This window comes from Bidens hawaiensis, unplaced genomic scaffold (assembly GCF_021521415.1).
Source record: "Bidens hawaiensis isolate Kalapana, Puna unplaced genomic scaffold, B.hawaiensis_p1.1 tig00005344_1, whole genome shotgun sequence".
Lineage (NCBI taxonomy): Eukaryota > Viridiplantae > Streptophyta > Magnoliopsida > Asterales > Asteraceae > Bidens > Bidens hawaiensis.
Window position 1 is genome coordinate 384475 of NW_027491340.1, and position 16443 is coordinate 400917.

The 16443-nt window shown below is 39.7% G+C and overlaps 1 long non-coding RNA gene across 1 annotated transcript; it reads left to right on the forward strand.

The window, feature by feature from the left end:
• Positions 1-5719: 5719 nt before the first annotated feature.
• LOC143629601 (uncharacterized) lies at positions 5720-11770 on the forward strand. Its single transcript, XR_013152987.1, has 3 exons — positions 5720-5821; positions 5897-5981; positions 11659-11770. It is a non-coding gene; the product is annotated as an uncharacterized LOC143629601 (long non-coding RNA).
• Positions 11771-16443: the final 4673 nt, after the last annotated feature.

Here is a 16443-nt window from a genome sequence, read left to right on the forward strand (position 1 = left end):
ATAGTTCCAGGTCGACAGTGGATTAAGAAAACTAATATTTCAACCGTAAAAATCTCTCCAGTAAATTACTACTGAAATGGAGAGCATTTGTTCTAGGGATTTCTCAGGATCCAATAGTTCATTACAGTGGCATCCGGTAGGGACAGAGAATGGGTTAGGGGTAGTTTTAGCCATGACTAACATGTTGGAGCTCCGGGGAGCTTCAAGGGTCTTCAGGTTACTTGATGAGAAGTTGGCAGACACAAGAAGATGTTTAATGTTCGGATTACAGAAGTAAAATCAGGAGTGCAGACGAGAGTTCTCAAGGCTTCCGAGTTGGAGATTGTTGGGTTCGTAGGCCTTCTGTGGCCCGGTTTATTATTTGAAGTTCAAAGGACAGACAGGTGTAGGGTGCCCGAACCTAAGCGCGACCTGGTTTAGATTTCTTGTTTAATAAGATACAAACCCTAATTGTATCTATATATTTGATGTTTTGTACTTGTAATCGTTGTCACTTAAAAAAGAATATCTAGTTGCCACCCGTGGACGTATGTCAGTTTAGATCGAACCACGTTAAATCCTCGTGTTCATTTATTGCTTCCGTGTTTGTGTTAAGTTTCGTGTGTGCATTAATCCCAACAACTTTTATCTTGTAATTATAGTGTCTCAAGTGATTGCTTCATCCAATTCTTCTTTATTAATATTTTGAAGAGACAATCTGTTCACTCAATTGACATTTGGATAAACAAGTCTAATCTTTGATAGATATCTTTCACAAACACACCGATGATAATACTTAAATCTCTATCTCTATCTTTTGAAATAACCAGTCTTTTGATTCTTGTAGTTATTAGCCTCGACGCATCTCAGATTTAGTTGACATCCTTCAGCATAAGCATAGTTATATGGATTGATAATATATAGCTTAGCAAACATTACGAGATCATTTCCGACCATTTTCATCAACTCTTCACTATTGTTAAAAACATTCCTCATAGTTGTTGTATGGCTTTTTCCCAAGCCTTAGTGGGTGCTCTGGGTAAGGTGGCGGCTATGCCAGAGTCTGTTGAGGCATGGGTGAAACTTTTGTTGTTACCACGTTGCACATTACGAGTTTTCAGACCTTCTAATCGTCAGCAACGTAGGTCTTACAATAGAAAGTCTGAGCAATGCCGAATTATTCAACGGTCGCTATCCGCTTGGGCTGACCGTGACGGTTTCTTTGAGCTCCTTATATCGCTTTTTGACCAACCCCTAGGAGATGCCCCGGGTGGTGATGCGTTTGTCCCCGAGTCTGACAACGCCGGGTTGGGCGCCAATGTTAAACAATGTTTGCGGAAAGTTACGAATGGGCATTTCACTGCTGCGGTCAAGGTATTATGCTCTTCAGGGGTTGCGCCTTTCGGTAAGGATACTTTGAACGCTTTGTTATCTAAGCATCCCATCATGGCACCTCCGATTATGCCTGCTTCCTTGCTTTCTGAGTCTCCCCTTGTCGTGGACGTTGATAGTGTGCTTGGGTGCATTAAATATTTCCCTAAAGGGACTTTGTGTGGGCGGGACGGTTTGCGAGCCCAACACATTTTAGATGCGTTTTGCGGAGAGGGGTCTTCGATTGCGGATGGTTTGCTCAAGGCTATCTCTGAGGTGGTTAATTTATTTTTGGGGGGAAGGTGTCCTAAGGTGTTGGCAGAGTTTGTTGCGTCTGCCCCACTTACGCCGTTGCTTAAACCGGACAATGGGATTAGACCTATTGCCGTTGGAGCCATTTGGAGGCGGTTGGTCTCTAAGGTGGCTATGAGGGGTGTAGGGAAAGAGATGGCTAAATACCTCGGTGACTTTCAATTTGGGGTGGGAGTCCCCAGTGGGGCAGAGGCCGTGCTCCATAGCGCGAACAGGTTTCTAAATCAGTTTCATTCGGATGGGTCATTGGCTATGCTTACTGTTGATTTCTCCAATGCCTTCAACTTAGTAGATAGGACGACCCTTCTACATGAGGTCCGGAGTCGATGTCCTTCCATTTCTCTTTGGGTGGATTTTTTATATGGGCAGTCGGCTAGGTTATATGTGGGTGATACTTACATTAAATCCACCACTGGGGTTCAACAGGGGGACCCTCTTGGGCCTCTCCTTTTTGCCTTAGTTTTGTACCCACTTGTTCACCAAATCAGAGATCGGTGCAAGCTTCTTTTTCATGCTTGGTACTTGGATGATGGCACAATTATCGGGGATACTAGAGAGGTGGCCAAAGCATTAGATATTATCAGGTCTGAGGGGCCTCGTTTGGGTCTTGAATTAAACGTTAAGAAAACAGAGTTATTTTGGCCAACATGCAATGGGGTGAAGGTGCAGGAGGGGTTGTTCCCTTACGGGATTGGAAGGCCGGTGCTTGGCGTGAAACTCCTTGGTGGTGCTGTAAGCCGGGATGCGGGGTTTATCAGCAGTTTGGCTATATGACAAAGGCATCTAGCGCTGTGAAACTGATGAGCTGTCTCCCAAGACTTCGGGATCCTCAATGCGAGCTTCTTTTGCTTCGCTCATGTATAGGAGTCGCCAAGCTTTTGTTCGGTTTGAGAACGTGCCAACCTATGTATGTGGGGGAAGCTGTTTCTATATTTGACAATGGTCTTCGAAGGGCGATTGAGGACATCGTGGTTTGTGGAGGTCCGTTCTTTGGGGATCTCCAATGGAGGTTGGCATCACTTCCGACCCGTTATGGGGGGTTGGGTCTCTGTTTAGCCGAGGATGTATCTACATATGCTTTTGTGGCTTCGAGAGCACAATCGTGGTGTTTGCAAGACCATATTCTGCGGGGTTGTGATATTTATGGCTTGGACTCTGATTATGGGTGTGCGATGGATCGTTTACGTACTTCACTTCCAGATTTTGATCTTAGCGGGTTCTCTAATAAGGACACCGCCCACCTAAAGCCCAACATATTGTGGCGAGTGCCTTATTTAGTGGAATCGTCAAGAGTTTAGAAGTGAAGTTTGATCTATCCCCTCGTCAAAAGGCGGTGTTTGAATGCCTTCGGGCTCAGGATTTTCTAACGGCCATCCCCATTGAAGGATTAGGCCAATGTATGTCGGGTTTGGAGTATCGAGCTATCATTAAGTACCGGTTAATGATCCCTATGTTCCCGACTGATGAGCCTTGCCCAATTTTTCGCAAGGTCTGTTTGGATTTTTTTGGTGACCATGCGGTGCATTGCAAAGAATTGCTTGGCTTTAAATACAGACATGATTGGGTTAGGGATGTTCTGTGTGATGTTCTTAAACGGACAGGGATTTCTGCTAAAAAGGAGGCCCCTGTTAACTTTCTCACGGATCCTCTTGAAGGGAGGTCTACTTTAATACCAGCTGATATTCTTGTGTTCGGGTGGGCAGGGGGGAAACACGCCTGTGTGGATCTTACAGGAGTGTCCCCTCTTGTTGGGCTCTGGGACCGTGGGTTTGTTGTGGGTCAGGCTGCGTTGAAGGCTGAATCGGGCAAAGTTGTTAAACACGAGAAAGCTTGTTTAGATAATCAACATGTCTTTCTACCATTTGCCTTTGATACATTTGGTTTTCTTTCCCCAGAGGCTGTGAAATTTTTGAGTAGGGTTCAGCGCGTCGTACACGGAACCTCTTCAGCTTCTAGGTCCCAAAGTTTTGTTTTTAGCAGGATTGGCTTTGCTATTCAAAAGGGGGTTGCGGCGCAGCTTGTTGCCCGTTTGCCTGCCACTTTATTGTAATCGTTTTATAGTATATTTGAAAAGGTTCATGCAAAAAAAAAAAAAATACGCCATTTGATCTGTTTGTATTAAACTTTTTTTTTCCTTTTCTATTATACATACATGCTATTAGAGGAAGTTTAAATCTTTCTTTCCTACCAAAAATTCAATATCTCCAATGCACTCTCTTTATCATTTGGTTCCCATTAGTTGGTCAGGAGGAATGGTAGATGGACAATGTCAACACAATTATAATCAGTTTCAATAGAATAATGTGGAACATGTGACAATGGCTTTTCTTAAACATTAAATTGTGTAGACTCAAGAAAATTTGGAATTTCAGGTTATGATTACGATAAAGTGTTTTGATTCATCGATGAAGTTGAAGCCTTTTCTTTCATAGATTCAGCACATGCTAGCATGAGCTTATTTGGTGCGGGTTTTTTTCAAATTGTGAACATATTGCACTGTTTTGCCTTTTGACACAAGAAAGACTCTTGTATGAACATTATATCTTTATTCATTTGAAAGTGGCAGTTAGACACAAGATTGTATTATTCTACTGCTAGCCCCTTTCAAGCATTAGTTACAAGTCATTGAAGCGCCTTTCAATTGCCACCTGGTGCTACATGTGCATCTCACTCGTCGTTTGTTGCTAATATGGTGCTCTGTGACAATATTTCATCTAATTTCATCATCAGTTGCACATGGGTTTTTTTTGGGTGTTACGTTGCAGAGTCTCGCCATGATTTTGAAAGATAAGGTAACTGTCTTCCTCAATTACTGCTCCATTTCGTTATTTTCAAGTTCAATTGCATGTAGTTTGGGATTTTGTTTTGCTCTGTGGTCAGTATTTTAAGGTTATTTGCTATCTTTCTTTACTTAACTGAGTCAATTAGGTGTGTTTTGCGTTAATTGACCACATTAGGTTAAAACCTTCTCACAAATGACTAACCCACAAAATAGTATCTGGCATGTGTTCATTGAAAATAAAAGATGATAACGATAATGACATAATAATTATCCTCTTTTATTGAAACATTAAAAAAAAATTTAATCCTTTAATAGAGATTATGAATACATGTGTGCCGTTTAATTTGCTGCAATTTTTATAGTAGATTGTTATGAGAGTGACTATGTTACTAATGTTTAATTTGAAAGATGAATAATATAAAATGCAGTTGGTTGGTGTGTTGGAAAAAGCTGCTCGTGTCATGAGTTCGTCATCATCGAGTTAACTTCTAAACTTCTGGTTCGGTCTTTGTTAGTTTATTAAGGTGCTGACTTAGAATCCCAATTTTTGGTGACTGGACAACTCCACGTTGCATTATCAACATCCACTAATCCTTCGGCACTAAAAGTTCTAATATTCGCTCACGACATAATAAAGACAACGAAACTAGAAACATCGATTACAAAGATTTCATAAGAGAGATTAACTCCCAAATAGACAAAACACAAGCTTAGTTAAAGGAACTTTGCCTGCTTTTAGAAAAGATAGCAATTACAAAAGCATGACCATACACATTGCAATTTTTCTAGTTTATACTATTAATCTGTTTGTTACATAACATGCATAAAAAAACCTTTCTTATAAAAACAATGTTTGAACTGCAATGATTAACTAACATTTATATTGTAGGTCGAGTCAATGGGATTTTTTTCCATTCACCATCTAAGGAAATACGCATCCGAGTTTTAAACAAGTGGATTTGGCACAACAAGAAAGAAGGCCTGAGCTACATTTTTGTAGATGCCCATGTATAATAACGAATCATTGTATCCTTGATTACTAAAACATCCTTCAACACATTAACACATTAACACATTTCAGAGTGGCGCCATCAAAATTATTATAAACTCACAACATCAGAGTCACTTCGACCGGCTCATCAAAGTTCGATGTTGCTATGCCGTGTCCAAATACATTCCAACTGAAGCAAGGAGACAGACGCGAGTTGTCCCACCCGCTGCATCAATAAAATTTGGCGTAAAGGCAACCTTCACCCAAATAAATGACAATTGCATTCCAAATTTTTTACTATGACTTCGCACCATACACGGCGTTAACTGAAAGGATCTATGATCCAAAAAACAAGTTTGCAAGCACGGACATAAAACCTTTAACAGGTACCATGAACTACATCTTACTAATATGCCACCTACTCTCAAAATTAATAATACGCTCATGAAAACCAAATGCAGATTACATCAGCCGCATCGAGCACATAGGTAACGAAATACCAAGAAAGGGAAAACATTTGCGGAAGGTTACAATACTCGACACCAGGTTAGTTGAACATTCTATTCGTTTTATTTTTTTTACACTGCTTTTAGCTTGTAACAAGTCATTTTAACCAAAAATGTATTTCAAACTTAGTTAAATAGAAACCAAAAAACTTAACCCTCTTTAAAACTACATGGTCCTAAACAAGCCTACACAAGTTTAGGGTCACATTATACTTTTTAACAAAAAACAAGGTGATGTGGGCCCAAGTATTAAAGACCGGGCTATTATGTTTCTGGAGGCCCAAGATCACGCAACAAAGGGTGGCCCACTAAAACGGGCATAACTTGGTCCACGAAGCTCCGTTTCAGGCCCATTACCAGTCAAATCGAAGCTTGAGACGAGGAGCACATTGTGGCAAACGCCTACGGCGGTTTGGCCCCTGTCCGAAGCCCAAAAACGCCTCCTAAATAAAGTTTTGGGCCTTTTTATGTTTTTTTGTCGGTTTTTATGTTTTTGTTTTTGGGTTTGTGTTTGGCCCATGGCCCATTTTAGGCCCATTTCGTATTTGAAACTCTATTTATATTATGTTGATGTAATCTGAAGAGATAGACTTGATTATTAATAAATTTGATTTTTCTCTTCATTTTCCCTAGACCTTTGGGTGGGATTTGGGGGTTACTTGAAGTTCATCACGGGAATTCGTAGAATCAACGTGATTTGATCTTCGTTATCATTTTACCGCTGCATCAGTTGGTATCAAAGCCGAATTCCTGGCTCAATATGGCTCCAAGGAGACAACAGAGACCGCTCGATGAGGTTTACGAACGAGAGTTGGAACAACGATTTATGGCGCGGGTGGAGCAACGATTGGATCAAGTGGTCGATCAACTCACTGATCGAATGGCTGACTTGATGGATCGTAGAAGACAGGTCCCTGAAAACAGGGAGGGGCGTGACTTCGATAATCCATTTTTTAGTCATGATGGTTCGTCTTTCGAAGAGGGGTACGAGAGGGGACCAAGGCAAGAACCTGGTGATGGCAACCGGCGTTGGGATGCTGGGATCCGAACTGATATCCCAGAATTTGATGGGACTAGTTTGGATCCGGAAGGGTTCATTGATTGGTTGGTTATTGTAGAAGAGGTGTTTTAGTTCCGAGAGGTCCGTGAAAATAAGCGGGTCTCTTTGATCGATACCAGGCTACGTGGGAGGGCGTCAGCATGGTGGCAACAGTTGAAGATGACACGAAATAGACTCTGGAAGTCACGGATCGTGACATGGGCCAAGATGAGAAAGTGTTTGTGGGATACTTTTTTACCTCACAACTTTCAACGGTTGATGTATCAACGTTTGCAGAACCTGAAACAGGGATCCAGGTCGGTTAATGAATATACGACCGAGTTTTATCATTTGATTTCTCGTAATGATATTCAAGAAACCGACGAACAACTCGTTGCTCAGTATATTGGAGGTTTAAGGGTTCAGATCATGGACTCTATAAATCTTTTTGATCCGTTAACGGTCGCCGAGGCATACCAAAGGGCCTTGGCTTTTGAAAAACAAAACCGTCGGGTGGGCGGTTCGTATTCACCAGCCCCTGCAGGAGGAAATTCGGAGTCGGGTAGTGGAGGACCTCGTGTCGTGCCTAGTCAACAGAGGTCGGGGGCCAACAACACTGGGCCGACTTCTAAAGGGGCTAGTAGTAGCGGGGTGAAGTGTTTCAAATGTGGTGAGACGGGTCATTGACAAGTTGACTGTAAACAGGCGGGTAAGAGGCATTTGCTTGTTGAATCCGAAGATGAACAATATGAAGAATATGAAAGGGCCCCAGAGTATGATGAAGAACCCGAATACGAGGAGGAGTTTGTGACCGGTGATGTGGGGGTGAATTTGGTGGTTAGGCGTTCTTGCTATACACCAAAGGCTGATGGAGACGGTTGGCTTAAACATAATATCTTCCACTCCACATGTACCATTTTGGGGAAGGTTTGCACGTTTGTTATCGATTCTGGAAGTTGTGACAATCTAATTTCTGAAGAGGCAGTCCAAAGGTTTGCCTTGAAGACGGAGAGTCACCACAAGCCTTACAAGCTTCAATGGCTTAAAAAGGTGGGAGAGGTAACGGTCTCTAAAAAGGCCCGTGTTTCTTTTTCTATCAGGACCACATATAAAGATGATGTTGTGTGTGATGTGGTTCCTATGGATGCGTGTCACTTGTTGTTGGGTAGACCTTAGGAGTATGACCGAAGTATAGAACATGATGGACGGTCAAATTCTTATAGCTTCATGTTTGGTGGGGTAAAGATAATGCTTGTTCCTAGCAAGCCCAAACAGCTAGTCACAAAGCAGTCGGGTAACCTATTGACCATTAGTCAGTTTGAAGATGAGTTGGTGGAGGCAGACAATGTGTTTGTTTTAATAGGGAAGCCAGTGGCCGAGGAAGTTGAGGTTCCTGAAGTTATGATTCCTTTACTTGAGGAATTTTCTGATGTTTTCCCTGATGAGTTGCCTGATGGGCTGCCACCTTTGCGTGACATCCAACATCATATTGATTTGGAGTATGGTTCACAATTGCCCAATAGGCCACATTACAGGATGAGTCCGAGAGAGCATGAAGAGTTGCGTAGACAGGTTGAGGAGTTGATTTCTAAGGGTCATGTTCGTGAAAGTATGAGCCCTTGTGCTGTTCCTGCTTTGTTAACTCCAAAGAAGGATGGTACCTGGAGGATGTGTGTTGATAGTCGAGCCATCAACAAGATTACTGTGAGGTACAGGTTTCCTATTCCTCGACTTGATGATTTACTTGACCAGATTAGTGGTGCCACTGTTTTCACAAAGTTGGATTTGAAGAGTGGTTATTACCATATTCGTCTTAGACCTAGGGATGAGTGGAAAACAGCCTTCAAGACTCGTGAGGGGTTGTATAAGTGGTTGGTGATGCCTTTTGGTTTATCAAACGCGCCTAGTACTTTTATGCGTGTGATGAATCAGTTGCTCAGGCCTTTTATTGGGAAGTTTGTGGTGGTATATTTTGATGACATTCTTATTTATAGTGCTTCTTTCAGTGAGCATGTCGTGCATGTCCAGGAGGTTTTGGCCTTGCTTCGCAGAGAAAATTTCTATGCAGCAACAAAGAAATGTGTGTTCATGACCCCTAAAGTTTTATTCTTAGGGTATGTTATTTCAGGTGATGGGATACAGGTGGATGAATCTAAAGTTGCAGCTGTTCTAAACTGGCTAACTCCTACCACCATTACTGAAGTCCGAAGTTTTCATTGACTTGCTTCTTTTTACAGGCGGTTCATTCCACACTTCAGTTCCATTATGGTCCCAATGACAGATTGCATGAAGGGAAAGACGTTTGTATGGACAGAGGGAGCAAAGTTAGCTTTTCAGGTTATCAAGGAAAAACTCACTACCGCACCAATTCTTGTATTGCCTAACTTTTCACTAGTTTTTGAACTTCATACTGATGCCTCGAAGGTTGGGATTGGCGGGGTCCTCAGTCAAGGGGGTCGACCAATTGCTTATTTTAGTGAGAAGTTAACAGGGGCAAAGTTGAGATATAGTACTTATGACCTAGAGTTTTATGCAGTGGTCCAAGCTGTAAAGCATTGGCGTCACTATTTGTTTCATAAAGAGTTTGTTTTATTCACTGATCATGATTCTCTAAGGCATATTCGCACGCAAGACAAGATATCTCATAAGCACGGGCGTTGGTTAACTTTTCTTGAAAAGTTTACTTTTGTGGTCAAACACAAGACTGGTGTTTCAAACCGTGTTGCTGATGCCTTGAGCAGGAGGGGGAATCTGCTTGTTGCTGTGAGGATCAATGTGTTGGGGTTGGATGTGATTCGTGAGCAGTTAACCACTGACCCATATTTTCAGTTGTATTGCAGGATGTGCAAGCGGGTCAGAAGTCAGACTTTCTTTTGCATGATGGGTTTTTGTTCAAAGGGAATCAGCTATGTATTCCTGACTCCAGTCTTCGGTTGAAAATTATTCAGGAGTTACATGGGGAGGGTCATGTTAGTCGTGACCGTACTTTACATTTGGTGCAGTCTTCCTACTTTTGGCCTACTATGAGGAAAGAGGTAGATCGTTATGTTAAAAGGTGTCGAATTTGCCAAGTCTCAAAGGGCACTGCTACTAATGCGGGTCTCTATATGCCTTTACCAGTCCCTTCAAAGCCTTGGACTGACATTAGTATGGATTTTGTGTTGGGGTTACCTCGGACTCAAAGGGGTAACGATTCGATCTTTGTTGTTGTTGAACGGTTCTCCAAGATGGTGCACTTTATTCCTTGCAAGAAGACGACAGATGCAGTTAATGTGGCTCAGTTATTCTTCCGGGATGTTTGCATGGTTTGCCATCTTCTATCGTTTCTGACCGGGATACTCGTTTTTTGAGTCATTTTTGGCGCAGTCTATGGAAAATGGTGAACACTCAACTTAACTTCAGCAGTGCCTATCACCCTCAAACGGATGGGCAAACGGAAGTTGTTAATCGGTCCCTTGGTAATATTTTACGATGTCTTGTGGGTGATCATGTGAAGTCTTGGGATCAAAAGTTATGTCAAGCTGAGTTTGCTGATAATCATGCTGCCAATCGAAGTACCGGGTTTAGTCCTTTTCAGGTGGTTTATTCTGCTCAGCCACGGGGACCCCTTGACCTGATGTCACCCCCTGTTCCTGGTTGTGTATCCAAAAAGGTGAAGGATTTTGTTGAAGGGCTACATGATATTCACAAAGATGTGCATGACAACCTGGTTCGAGCCAATTCAAAGTACAAGCAAGCTGCTGATCAAAAGCGAAGACATGTTGAATTTGAAGAAGGTGATTTTGTCTGGGCTGTTTTGACAAAAGATCGTTTTTCTGTTGGGGACTACAACAAGTTATCGGCTAAGAAGATTGGACCCGTGGAAATTGTGGAGAAAATAATCTCAAATGCTTATCGTTTAAAACTACCGAGTCACGTTCGTTGTTCTGATGTGTTTAATGTGAAGCATTTACTACCTTATTACGGGGACACTTCTGAGGATGAAGATGTTGCGGATTCGAGGTCGAATTTTTTCTATCCAGGGGGGAATGATGTGGGCCCAAGTATTGAAGACCGGGCTATTATGTTTCTGGAGGCCCAAGATCGCGCAACAAAGGGTGGCCCACGAAAACGGGCATAACTTGGTCCACGTTCAGGCCCATAACAGTCAAATCGAAGCTTGAGACGAGGAGCACATTGTGGCAAACTGCCCATGGCGGTTTGGCCTCTGTCCGAAGCCCAAAAACGCCTCCTAAATAAAGTTTTGGGCCTTTTTATGTTTTTGTTTTTGGGTTTGTGTTTGGCCCATGGCCCATTTTAGGCCCATTTCGTATTTAAAACTCTATTTATATTATGTTGATGTAATCTGAAGAGATAGACTTGATTATTAATAAATTTGATTTTTCTCTTCATTTTCCCTAGACCTTTGGGTGGGATTTGGGGGTTACTTGAAGTTCATCACGGGAATTCGTAGAATCAACGTGATTTGATCTTCGTTATCATTTTACCGCTGCATCACAAGGCTAACCGAAAAGAAAAATCCATATTGGTTAGATGTTATTCTTTTTCTTTTCCTTAAGTAAAGGTTAGGCAATCTTATAAACGAAACCACTAATACCTAAACACAACACCTAATACCCCGCCACAGTTCACACCGCATTAATGTATGCTAACATAGACAACATGTATATCATTGCAGTAAAAACACCATCGAAATAATATTCTGGGAAGAGAAAAGAAACCTGATCACAAACCAAATTGCAGTTGTCAAGATACCAGCCGGGTCATCAACAATTGTCACGTTCTTCCGTAACCATCAACTTAACTACAACACCAATGTAACAACACAAACTACATACATAACTAACGACACACTTCACACAGGTGAGGTACAACTAGAGTCAACATCAGCAACCATAGTCTCCATAAAACCTCCAATACCATATCTACAACAATACATCAACAGGTAACCTAAAACACATGTACTTTGTAAATTAACCAACTTTAGTTTTGAAATGACAATATCACATAAGAGTGACTGTAATGAATTTATACCTTTAAGCATTTTGACTTACTTGAGGTTTCACCATTTAAGTGAACTGCGTAAAATTATCATCGTTGGCGAGTATAGTTGAAAGAAAAAACTGCAATCCAAAGTCAATAGATTAAAAAAGTAGATTTCAAAGTAATCAAAATAATATTAATAAGCATTTGCCTTAAAACTAAAATTTTGTTAATCATTTTAAAGGAACTACATGTCTATAAAACTAGAAATGAGTTCGGGATGGAACCCGTACCGAACCAATAATCCCAAATATTTGCTACTGGTACATAAATGTTAGGTTCGGTACCGGCATTTCGTGCAAAATTCGGAAAATACCGGTATCGTACAGAAGTATAGAACCGTACTAGTAATGGACCCCGTACCGATACCGAATACTAAAAACGTGGTACCGATGGTACCGAAACCGGTACCAAAAATGGTCATCCTTATATAAATCTGTCTTAAACTAGGCAAGAAACAAAACTACCTATATCTAAATCTTTTAAAGGACACTCCCAAGCGCAAATCTATAGCCAACTTAGCTTCACATTTTCATGCATTGTTTATTTAACATTTATTACTGTAGTAAAAAAAAACAGATAAGCCTTAAATATGCCCAATTTGCCCTCATGTGTCACCATGTTCAAAGAAATTGGAGATGCAATGAAATTCCGGACACAACCAATCATAACTTTCGTTCAAATGCTGCAAAAAAAATCCAGATAGTACCGCCGTAAGTTACAATAATACATACCAAACCCAAAATCACTATAACAAAACTTTTAACTGTCAACTAACCAATTTCAATAATAGGAAAACAGAGGAGCAATCAATGTTACTATATCAGACATTGATCGTGACAAACCTTGAGCCTATGTAAAGTGCAAAAACTGCAACGAAAGAGCATACATGCATGAAAACACTAATTTTGTGTGCTTAGACCATTGGAATGACTCCCGAGTCAATTGCATGTAAGTAGACACATTAACAACTTAACAAATTAAGTATCCCACACACTTAAAAAATAGTAGCTTCATTTCAAAAACTGTAAACTTTAAGTCACAAAGATTAAAACAGAATAAACACAACTAACAGTTAAACCCATAATTTTAACTGCTCCTCAAATCAATTAAAAAACAACCACACTCTAGCACTTTCAATTGCAAGTACTTTTACCAAATGTAGGTACTACGTAAACACCATCATCATAGACAAAGACGCAACAGGAAAAGCAATCTTATTTGATGAGGCAATTACAGACTTAATGGAAACAACGTGTGAAGAAATGATTATGAAACAAGGATATACAAATACACAAAAGTGATCCCCGAGGAAATCATAGCACTTCAAGGACAACAATGCCAACTGGATTTGACTATAAAGAAAGACAAATCATTGGCGATAAATAGAGCAAAGAAAACCATAACCGTTGACCCACCAACACCTACAAAAACAACTGCAATGACGAGACCCTCGTCGTGCTCCCCATGTAAATACCATAAACACTACCTAAAAATCTGTAACACATCAAACACTAATTTGAAAATGATTCTGAATAGACGACCAACACAATAACAAGAAAGCAAAGGTCTAATAGCATCAAAATAACGGGCCCATACACACTTTTTGAACACAAAGTTACCACATTTTGTCAAACAGCTTTTGGAAGCAATATTCGGTCACAAACAACCAAAGACCGTCAACAGCAAAAACTTTTTGAAACAAGGCCATGTAGGCTACAATTGCAATATATGCATGTTGCAGCATGAAAAAATAACTATGTACGCTTGTAGCAACACGTAGATATGTAAGATCGAACTACCTGCAATGAAAACATATAAATATATCTAAGACTCCATCGTAACATCTTGCAATTACATGCCATAGTTGCGAAGCGTGGGTACACATCCTAGTTGGTCATGAAAGTAATACCTAAGTTAACACATTTTCTACATTGCGAATTGTTGTTTGTCTTTCTTCAAGATCATCAACTACCATCCAGTCATACCAAGTGTTAATAGCCTCAATTGACCTACTAGTAACTTCATCTGTCTATCTTTGAGAAAAATTTACAATATAGTCAATTTTTTAATTCATGATCTTTAGAACTCAGAACTTTCATTTTGTTTTCATATGTAAAGATACTTTAAGAAAATAAAGCTTCTTTCTTCAAACATTTTGCCCTTTCTTCTATGATCTACTCTTGAATGTTTAGGGCTTCAAAACACATCTCAGATGAACATATAACATCTCCATCTCTATTAACAACCTTGTACAAGTTTCGTGGTCATTTGACTATTGTTATATAATAATATTTTTCGGTCTGGTTCGTGCTGGATCAGGTCGGGCCACATAAAAGAAAGATATATAATCAAACTAAATTTTAAATAATAAAAAAAACATGTCAAACGTAATTACAAGTGAATAATGAAATAAAATATATTTAAAGTTGTTATCTACGGGTCTTTATTTTTAAAATCTAGAAATTGTTTGAGCAATCATTGCATTATGTTATTCGTTATTTCTATATTAAATAAAACTAAATCAGTGAATCATTACCAACAAGTAAACATCTACTGAACTCTCCCACTATATAAACACAACCATTAGTTTTGGGTTGAAGCATACAGTCGTGTGGATAATATACTATTTGGGAGACTCCCATGTTTGGGATATAATTTCGTTGATTCGATAAACCCTCAGATACATGGCCACTACGGCATGTAACTGGAACACACTTGTACCTTAGCAGGGGAATGCCATGCCTAACTGCCTAATCAGTGGTCGTCGATCAGAATTCTGGCCGGATTTGGGTTGATCGGCGCCTGGTTATGGTAATCGGTCTTCTATAGCGCTTTGTTTGTCAATTCTTTCATTCTTTTCATTTTTAATAAGGTTTTAAATCAATGTTTTGAAACTTGGACCCTACCAGCTGGTTCGACCAGGAACCGGTAGGCATTCCGGGCCGGTTCACATCATTTAGCCAATTTTATAAAAACTAGGTCGGGTTTGATGGTTTAAGTTCGACCGGAACCGGTGAATCGCCGGTTGAACGGTAAAAGAATTATTTTCATTAAATCAAAAATGAACTACGACAAATGGGAATCGAACCCACGCCAAAAGCGAGATATAAGTCATAAATAAAATACCAGAAGCCCACCAAACAAGTTTCATTTATGTTTTTAAATATGAAACATAAATCCTATATACTTAAAAAAGAGTGCATAAGAATACATGGACATAAACGTTTGTTATTATATATATATATATATATATATATATATAGGGGATGGTTATTTGAGAACCATGGTGAGTTTTAAGAACTTTAAAAACTCAATTTTAAACCACACATTTAATTAAATGATATGAAATATGTGGCTGAGATTAAATTTAATTAAAAAATGAAACAGAAGAGAGAATAAGTATTTTTGATAATTACACAAGTTTAAACGTTAGTTACACATGTGTAAAAAGTCGATTCGGTGTGTAAAAAATACCGTAATTTTTTGTACATCACTTACACTTACGTATTACACATGTGTAAAAAAAATTCGAAAAAAAATTGTTACGTTGAGTTCTTTCGAGTTCTTAAAACTCAAAATGGTTCTTAAAATAAATCAATCATGTATATATATTAGTTACCATAATTGAGAATTATTATTCATATTTAATATATATTAGGAAGATTTACGAAAATCTTAATTTGATTCTTAGTAGGTTCAGTTTTGAAATTTAATTAGGTACGGTTTTGAGAGTTTAATGGGGCGACTGCAAAATTTTGCGACAGCACTCATAATTTTAAGGGAAATTACCCAAATAGATATGTTTGACAAAAAATTTACCAAAATAGACATGTCTATTTTAGCATACATCTCTCCAATCATTGGTTTTTTGACCAATAAACATCTGACACGTCACCGAAGCCGGCTAAACCTTAGCCGCCACTTTATGGGCACGGAATTTCATGAAAAGTAAACGGGACCCACCTTTAGCCAATAAAAATTCGATACGTGTCAAAGGCGGCTAAACTTAACCTACATCTATGGTTATTTAGCCGGCATCTTTGACTTAATCGGCTTCGGGATACTTGTCTATTTACTTAGCCGGCTCCAAATATTCCTTTTTAGCCGGCTCCAACTCAGCTTGTAGGCTAAGGCTTTACTTAGCCGTCTTCTTTTTTTTTTCATTTAACCGTCTAATTTTAGACGCCAAAATTGAATATATTACCAACCTTACCAACTCTATTAAATATTTAGCAGGTTTCACTTAGCCGTCTTCTTAGCCGGTGTAAATTTAACCCACAAAATTAAATATTTTTACATACTCAATTAATGTTTAGCCGGTTTCGCCTAACCATCTATTTTTTTTCTCCTAGCCGACATGTTTTAGCCACCAGAAATAAATACATTTATCTACTCAAATTTAATTTTTCACCAACCA